This window comes from Quercus lobata, chromosome 10 (genome assembly GCF_001633185.2).
Source record: "Quercus lobata isolate SW786 chromosome 10, ValleyOak3.0 Primary Assembly, whole genome shotgun sequence".
Lineage (NCBI taxonomy): Eukaryota > Viridiplantae > Streptophyta > Magnoliopsida > Fagales > Fagaceae > Quercus > Quercus lobata.
The window spans coordinates 46,482,467-46,492,455 of record NC_044913.1 but is presented as its reverse complement, the minus strand read 5'-3'; the positions used below and the strand labels follow the sequence as shown (position 1 = coordinate 46,492,455).

Genomic DNA, 9,989 nt, shown 5'->3' with positions numbered 1-9,989 from the left:
ATAATTTATTTGTTTAATTGGTTCTTTATTTATATTTCTACTAATCCCATTAAAATTTTGTGGTAACAGCTCTATTATTAGGACAGTCAACTTTGCGTATAGGTACGATTTTGATTTGGTGGAATAATATAAAGCCAGTCCAATCAGGAGCGTATTAGAGTCCTAATTTTCAAAACCAAACACATAATTTAAATTCATATAACCTTTAACCACTTTCTTATCAAAATTAAAGAAATTTCAAGGGTGTGATGGAGTAGCATGTGCACCTCTAGAAAAATTATGCACCGTTGGATGGGTGTGATCTGTAGATCTAAAGCCTCATGTAAATTTAAATACATATTGACGAAGACCTAATGACAATATTTCAAATATATACCAAAAAAAAGTAGTTAAAAAGATGGACTACGTACCCAGAAGTCCAATCAACTTGTGCCACCCAGAATCTTTATGAAATCGTCACCAAACATTTTTGGTATTAATTTCTAAGTTCTTAATTAACCGTCCGGATTAAATAAATAAACTGTTTCTTCTTTCATTTTTATTAGCTTTGTTTTTTGAAGAGAAAGGGAGATGCTTAACCAACTGTCTTTTTACTACTTTTCAATGCAAGTATGCGTACGGTACATGAAGCTCAAATCGTGTTTTGACTGTGTAATAATAATTAACATTTTCAAGCTTTTAGTAGAATTTGAGGTACTGGTAGAGATGATTAGAAAGGTACTATAGGCAGCAATATTAACAACTAATTTAGCTTGGAATGATTCAATGTCCACCATAAAAGTATAAAACAAAAAGAAATTAACAGTGTTTTGAAGTAACATGTAGTGTCTAATGTCTTACATTAATAATGAAATTGGCGAGTGGCGACTAGCCCTCAGCAAACTGGGGCAATCAAAGTCTTTGAAAATGGGTTTAAAAAATTGAAGGCCAGCTGGGTAAGCTCAATTTTTGTATTAATCAAAAAGGACCCACTTGGAATTGGTCCCTTATGACAGCTCTCCCTGAACAACTCAGTTTGATTATAAATACTATTTCATGCATGCCCATTACTCATCACCAAGACAAATTCCCATCTCTCTCTCTCTCTCTCACCCCGCCCCATCTCTTTCTCCTCCATTTTCAAGAGAAATTTTGTGAGGACTTGGCAAATCGGTCAGAGGGATTGAGTTTTCAGCTTAATCCATGAAGTTTACAGGCCTAGACCCCTCTTGGGGTCGTGTATGGCCTCAGATGGTTATGGCATTGGCCTTTGTAGTTGTTGTAAGCAATGTGGGTTCAGTCTCTGGTGATGCTTATCCTTATGCTTCACCACCACCACCACCTTATGAGTACACATCACCTCCACCACCTGAGCATTCTCCACCACCACCTTATGAGTACAAGTCACCTCCTCCACCTGAGCATTCTCCACCACCACCATATGAGTACAAGTCTCCCCCACCTCCAGAGAAGTCTCCTCCACCACCATATGAGTACAAGTCTCCCCCACCACCCATGAAAGAACCAGCACCAGCACCATATGAATACAAGTCACCCCCACCACCAGAACACTCTCCACCACCTCCATATGAGTACAAGTCACCTCCTCCACCAGTACACTCCCCACCACCACCATATGAGTACAAGTCTCCCCCACCTCCTGAGAAGTCTCCACCTCCTCCATATGAGTACAAGTCTCCCCCACCACCTGAGAAGTCTCCTCCACCACCATATGAGTACAAGTCTCCACCACCACCCGTGAAAGAACCAGCACCAGCACCATATGAATACAAGTCACCCCCACCACCAGAACACTCTCCACCACCACCATATGAGTACAAGTCCCCACCACCACCTGTACACTCTCCTCCACCACCATACGAGTACAAGTCCCCACCACCACCAACAAAACCATACTACTATAAGTCCCCACCACCACCAACAAAACCATACAAGTACTCATCCCCACCTCCACCACCATATGAGTACAAGTCCCCACCACCACCTGTACACTCTCCTCCACCACCATACTACTATAAGTCCCCACCACCACCAGAGAAATCTCCTCCTCCACCTTACGAGTACAAGTCACCACCACCACCAACAAAACCATACAAGTACCATATGAGTACAAGTCCCCACCACCACCAACAAAACCATACAAGTACTCATCCCCACCTCCACCACCATATGAGTACAAGTCCCCACCACCACCTGTACACTCTCCTCCACCACCATACTACTATAAGTCCCCACCACCACCAGAGAAATCTCCTCCTCCGCCTTACGAGTACAAGTCACCACCACCACCAACTAAACCATACAAGTACTCATCCCCACCACCACCACCATATGAGTACAAGTCCCCACCACCACCAACAAAACCATACAAGTACTCATCCCCACCTCCACCACCATATGAGTACAAGTCCCCACCACCACCTGTTTACTCTCCACCACCTTACTACTATAAGTCTCCACCACCACCACCACCACACTACTACTACAAATCTCCACCACCACCACCCAAGGTTCTTCCTCCATACCATTACACGTCTCCACCTCCACCAATCCACCACCACCCATTGATTGTCAGGGTTGTTGGAAAGGTCTATTGCTACAGATGCTATGACTGGGGATATCCCATCAAGTCACATGACAAGAAGCATCTTGAAGGTATACCCTTTTTCTCAAATATTTTAATTTAGTCATGAATGCTTGTTGTTTTATTGATACTTTTTCTAAGTTTCTTTTTCGAAGTTTTGCTTAAAGTAGCTTTCTCACCGGTTGCTTAGGCAATCGGTAGCCTCTAAAATCATAGTACATGCAGTGGCTCCACACCGATAATTGGGTCACGTTGAAAGCCATATTTGCCCCCATAAGAAACATGATGAGATGTTTCCATTGGGGTTGCAATGGTATTTTCAAATGTTACAGTGCCCTTTTTTTTTTTCCTTAACAAAAGAAAACATGTTCTTGGACTTTTCATAATGTTTCATAAAATTATACATTATCCAAAATTTTGTTATTAATGATTGAGAGAAGGACAAGGTTTGTCATTGTAGTAGGTCATTGGAATAGGATTAGTTAAATTGTCCAATTCAAACAATTTCGAAAGCCAACATGATTGACCCCAAATTGTTTTATTGTAGGTGCCGTAGTGGAAGTGACATGCAAAACTGGCAAGGAGGAGATCACAGCATATGGTACCACCAAGAACAATGGCAAGTTTGCCCTCACAGTCAAGGACTTTGACTACAAGAAGTATGGTGCCGAAGCATGCAAGGCTAAGCTCCACGCTGCACCCAAAGACTCACCATGCAACATCCCCACTAACTTACACTGGGGCAAAACTGGTGCCAAGCTCAAGGTCAAATCTAAGAACTCATATGAAGTTGTGCTCTCAGCCAGGCCATTTGCTTATGCTCCCAAGACTCCTTACAAGGAGTGTGAGAAGCCAGTCACTAAGCCTCCTCCATACGTGTACAAGTCTCCACCACCACCAGTCCACTCTCCTCCACCATACTACTACAAGTCCCCACCACCACCACCATATGTGTACAAGTCTCCACCACCACCAGTCCACTCTCCACCACCATACTACTATAAATCCCCACCACCACCAACATACTTGTACAAGTCCCCACCACCACCAACATATGTGTACAAGTCCCCACCACCACCAGTCCACTCTCTACCACCATACTACTATAAATCCCCACCACCACCAACATACTTGTACAAGTCCCCACCACCACCACCATATGTGTACAAGTCCCCACCACCACCAGTCTACTCTCCACCACCATACTACTATAAATCCCCACCACCACCAACATACTTGTACAAGTCCCCACCTCCACCTGTTTACTTATACAAGTCCCCACCACCACCAGTGAAAGCTCTTCCTCCACCATATGAGTACAAGTCCCCACCACCACCAGAGAAGTCTCCTCCTCCACCATACTACTACAAATCCCCACCACCACCACCATATGAGTACAAGTCCCCACCACCACCTGTACACTCTCCTCCACCACCATACTACTATAAGTCTCCACCACCACCAGAGAAATCTCCTCCTCCACCTTACGAGTACAAGTCCCCACCACCACCAACAAAACCATACAAGTACTTATCCCCACCTCCACCACCATATGAGTACAAGTCTCCACCACCACCTGTACACTCTCCACCACCACCATACGAGTACAAGTCACCACCACCACCAGAGAAATCTCCTCCTCCACCATACAAGTACTCATCCCCACCACCACCAACAGAACCATACAAGTACTCATCCCCACCACCACCACCATATGAGTACAAGTCCCCACCACCACCAGTGAAAGCTCTTCCTCCACCATATGAATACAAGTCCCCACCACCACCAGAGAAATCCCCTCCTCCACCATACTACTACAAATCCCCACCACCACCAACAGAACCATACAAGTACTCATCCCCACCACCACCACCATATGAGTACAAATCCCCACCACCACCAGTGAAAGCTCTTCCTCCACCATATGAATACAAGTCCCCACCACCACCAGAGAAATCTCCTCCTCCACCATACTACTACAAATCCCCACCACCACCAACTGAACCATACAAGTACTCATCCCCACCTCCACCACCATATGAGTACAAGTCCCCACCACCACCTGTACACTCTTCTCCACCACCATACGAGTACAAGTCCCCACCACCTCCGGAATACTCACCACCACCATACTACTATAAGTCCCCACCACCACCAGAGAAATCTCCTCCTCCACCTTACGAGTACAAGTCCCCACCACCACCAACAGAACCATACAAATACTCATCCCCACCACCACCACCATATGAGTACAAGTCCCCACCACCACCTGTACACTCTCCACCACCACCATACGAGTACAAGTCACCACCACCACCAGAGAAATCTCCTCCTCCACCATACTACTACAAATCCCCACCACCACCAACAGAACCATACAAGTACTCTTCCCCACCTCCACCACCATATGAGTACAAGTCCCCACCACCACCTGTACACTCTCCTCCACCACCATACGAGTACAAATCCCCACCACCTCCGGAACACTCACCTCCACCGCCATATGAGTACAAATCACCTCCCCCACCGGCCTACATTTATGCATCTCCCCCACCACCCACTCAATAATAAGCTTGGAACGTTCAGCCACGTGCCAATACCAATTATGTAAGTAAAAGTCAAATTTTATGCTTTTTCATGGTACAAATGTTCAATACTTTTAATAATATTGGTATATGACAAAAGTTATCTCAGTAGTAAATGCAGGTGAAAATATTATCCAATCACAACACGTAATATTACTGTTATTAATAAATAAAAATTTGTGTCTAGCGTTATTACTCTTCTTATCTATCAATAATTCTTATTCATATATAATCTGACATTTTGGATGTATATTCGTTTTGCAGGTTTTAGTTTTAAAAATGCAATAAAGGGCTCAGTTAGTGTAAGATATCGAGATCAAGCATCGAATCCAGATTTGTTAAATAAGGGTCTGACTGCACCAATTGAATGCCACCCTCTATGCAGTAGTTCAGATCTTCTCGTACCTACTACTTCTCTAGTGGCCATGTTACACATTATGCTCTTATTATATTCTGGCTTGGGAGGCTTCCAAGAGAGAAAAAGCTGGACTAGGAAGTGGGGATTCGAAACGTAACTAAGAGTTGGATGTGCGAGCCTGTCAACTTTTTAATATTTTTTTTAAATATCAGAGGGCGTTCATATCTGGTAGTAAATTATATAAACTGTATAGGGTATGGCCTTGTTTGATTGGAGGTTCTATTCTATTTATTATTATGTCAATTTGTTTCTTTGAACCTCTTGTGCTTTGTGCATTGAGATTATTATCAATAAAAGAAGACAGTTCTTTCATAATTTCTTCAGCTAGTAGTAATTTATAACTGCTTAGGTATAACCTTCTATGATTGGAGGTCTATCCCTTTTTTTTTTTTTTTTTTTTTTTTTTGCTGAAGGAGGTCTATCCTATTTATTATTGCAATTTTCTTCGTGAAATTTCTTGTGCTTTGTGCAATAATAAGACAATTCTGTTACATTTTTTGGTATGTGTTTCAAACTTTCATGCATGCATCAGTATATCTCTCCTCAGTACAATTCACAATAGAAGCTTCTAATGTCTACGTGCTTAAAAATTATTCTTTTTTTTTTTCTTGGATTTCTCGCCTACATGCATATGGCAGATGCAACATTCTCTGACTGTATCACGACCAAAGTTTTTAGTTACAGACTTGCAGAATGTATCTGCAATGGACCAGTAAAGAGAGCTCTTTTTGTTTGGCTATTCACTGGTGCTTTAGATTGAATCTCTGACTCTAAAACTCTCTATGTCTCTCTCTCAGTATTTATGTACTGTTCTACCTTATAGTTCTGTGGTAAATAAAATGTCGCCTATGATGGCTGTCAGACCACTTTCTAAAGTGCTTCATTATTTAGTTTCGTTGAGAGGGAGACTTATAAGTGCTTCATGATTTTGCCTTCTTTAGAGAGGGCAAGTAAGAAAAGTACCCAAAAGATAAGGAAAGACAATTCTACTTTTGGGACAAGCTGAGTGCATTTTGAGTGGATGGGTTTGTTTAGCATTATTTGTCCTCTATTCTCTTGAAGCATGATTTCTGATTCTGAGGATGAAAATTAAGAAAACAAAGAATTAAGTTGCAAAAATTGATTCATATATATGTTTTAAAAGAATAATCACGAAGCGTGAAGATTGTGCTCAAGCTTATGATTGTATAATTTATTAATTAATTTTCTAGAATAAAAACATATTAAAAAAAAGGTTTTTTTTTTTTTAATATATAAAAAGCGACTATATCACTACAGTGCTTCGGTATTATATACCTAACGTATTTTACTTTGTAGCACTGTAGCTGCAAAGTGATTTGGTTTCATGAATCTTTCTTCTTCTTCTTCTTCTTCTTTTTTGTTTTTTTAAGTAGCTACAGCCTACAGTGCCAAGCGGCACTGTAGCTACAGTAGTTGCATTATTTTAGTCTTCCGTTTGTATTTATATATATATATATATATATATATATATATATTGTTATATTAACACAACAAATTTCACAATATTTTCACGATTATTGAGATGTCAATTTCTTATAAGTCAAAATAAAATAATAAAATATGAAACTGTGACCAACCACAACTGAAAATAAATATTTTGTGAAAATGTTATGACACTTGTTACAACAGTATTTTTGCACTATAGCTACAGTGCCGCTTGTATATATAATCTGTTTTTTTTTTCTTTTAAATATTTATGTAAACTGGTATATATATTGTTATACTGACACAAAAAATTTTACAATATTTTCACAATTATTGACGTGTCAATTTCTTACAAATTGAAATAAAATAATAAAATATGAGACTGTGACCAACAACAATTAAAAATAAATGTTTATAATAAAAGTGCGAATGCGCGCACAGTGTCTTGGCACTGTACATCCAGTGTTTTTGCATTGTGCAGCACTGTAGCTACAACAGTGCTTTGGTTTAGTTAGTCATTTTTTTTTTTAATATTGATGTAAGCTGACATTTATATTGTTATATTGACACAACAAATTTCACAATATTTTCACAATTATTGACGTGTCAATTTCTTACAAATCGAAATAAAATAGCAAAATATGAGGCTATAGCCAACCACAACTGAAAATAAATATTTTTAAAAAAATGTTACAACACTTATTGTTATCACAATATTTTCACAATTGTTGAAATCTCAGTTTCTTATATATCAAATAAAAAAAATGCAAAATCCACAACATTTTAACATTAATTTCACAACAAATCATAGGTAAACTATTATTGATGGATAGCATTGGAATTACAGTGCTTTTGGTTTATTCAAGTGGCACTGTAGCTACAATGCCTAAAGTTTTTAGTGACCAACCACAACTGAAAATAAATATTTTGAGAATAACAATAACAATGTTATCAGTTTAAAACCAATAATAACTTGTCATTTAGAATTTGTTCTAAAAATATTATGAATGTAGTATTTCTCTCAAATAAAATAAAAAAAGTATCTATTCAGATTTTAAAAATGAAGATATTATGAAAATATTGTGATATTTTGTTGTATTCTTAAACTTATTTTTTAAAATAATCAAATTAAATAAGTCAAAATTCACAATTTCACATACAAAATTTATATTAATTTTCTCACTATTGAGCAGCACGTGCAAGCTAGTGATAGGAAAAATAAGGTAATGTTTATTTTATACGTATACACACTTCTTTATTATATTGTTTGTCGGTAATAACAGACCTATAGTAGTATGTACTATTTATCCTTAAACTTCTTAAAAAAAATAAAAAATAAAAAACCCCTAAAGCCACCGGCCTATTCCAATTTTAGATTCTTTCCTTTTGATAAGATGGAATTGGGATTTACCAAGAAAAAGGGGTAGTTTCTTGGGTTGTGTGAGATTGGATGGATATCATTTGACTTTGATAAGAAATGAGGTTTCTTTTTTTTTTTTTTTCCGGCCGAATTGGTAAGAAATGAGGTTAAACGAGATTGGATGGATATCTTTGCCGTGAAAATTTTTACTGGAAACAAGCTTTTCTCAAAAAAGAAAACTTTTCCCTCTTGTAATTATTAAATAGATCTGATTAATATATATTTTAAGGATATTTATTAAATCATTTATTTTTGAAAATATTTTTTTAAAAATTAAAAAAGTTGTTAATTTTTTTTAATTTTCAAGAATTTTTTTTAAAAAATGATTAATTATTGTGTACTCTTAGAACATATATTAACAAAATCCTTATTAAATTCCATGGAAAGAATGAATTATTAGCACTAACTAGCCGGTCTTACAACCACCAGCACATCTCTTTTTTGGTTAAATTTATTTTTTTATTTTTGGGGAATAATAAAAGACTTGTCCAGCTTCATCCCAATGACAAAAGCTGGTATGCTTCAGCTACTTCTAGTAACTCCTACAACAATATTAATGTACTAGTGGAATGACATGCCATTTGCTAAGCTATTCCTAACATAAATAGATAGATAGATAGATAGATAGATAGATAGATAGTGATTTATTTCATTTTATAAAATCCCTTAAAAAGGAAAGCTGAGGTATTCCTAACATGACAGATAGATAATGATTTAATTCATTGTAAAAATAAATCCCTAAAAAAAATCATTTTTAATAATTAGTTTGATAAAATAAGTCTTTATTAACCACCAAAACTCGCCAATGGTGTAGTATATATGACCTCGAATTCCTTATTAGAAGTGCTTGAATTCATATGTCACAATTAAGTAGGGTGGGCAAGTCTAAACTCCGGAGTTTAAAACACCATTACGTCAGCCTACTTCAGCCTACTGCTCTGTAGGAGACACTATCCTCTCTCCTTTAACATGAAAAAAAAAAAATGTTTATAAAAAAACAGTGTTTATTTTTCATTTTCTCCTATCAATGGTCCATATTAATAATAGGCATAGGTCAACAAGCCCTCCATGCTAGTTTTTGCATCCACGTAATTTTTATCGTTTGCTGGTCTTGGAAAGCGAAAGGTTCGATCGATAATTCATAATTCCATGTAGTAGGTGGTCACACAGCTGGAAAGTCGTCAACCTTATCATCAGCCACTTCAAAAGCCTGAAAAGTCTAAAGTGAATGGTCCCTCGTTCAATTTATCTTCTTGGTAGGTATCGCATCGGCTTCGTCTCTCTTGTCTCCATCTGTATTTTCTAATAGATTGAAATATTCTTAAAGAAGCTTCTTAGTAGAATATTCTCGAAGACATTTTCCGTTTGCAATGCCCTTCAATCCTGCTCTATGCCACACCAAAGAGAGAAGACAAAGTATGCTCAAACAAATCTTCATGTATTTATATATAATTAGTCATTATTAATTATGAGTTTTAAAGAAAATGTAGCTAACAATCATATGATAACGAGATAAAAGTTTCTAATTACAACAAT

The 9,989-nt window shown here is 37.8% G+C and overlaps 1 pseudogene across 1 annotated transcript; it reads left to right on the top strand.

The window, feature by feature from the left end:
* The first annotated feature begins 1,041 nt into the window (after positions 1 to 1,041).
* LOC115965572 lies at positions 1,042 to 5,902 on the top strand (annotated as a pseudogene). The gene is made up of 4 exons (XR_004086111.1): positions 1,042 to 2,655; positions 3,132 to 4,038; positions 4,498 to 5,191; positions 5,434 to 5,902. The product of XR_004086111.1 is annotated as an extensin-2-like (transcript).
* Positions 5,903 to 9,989: the final 4,087 nt, after the last annotated feature.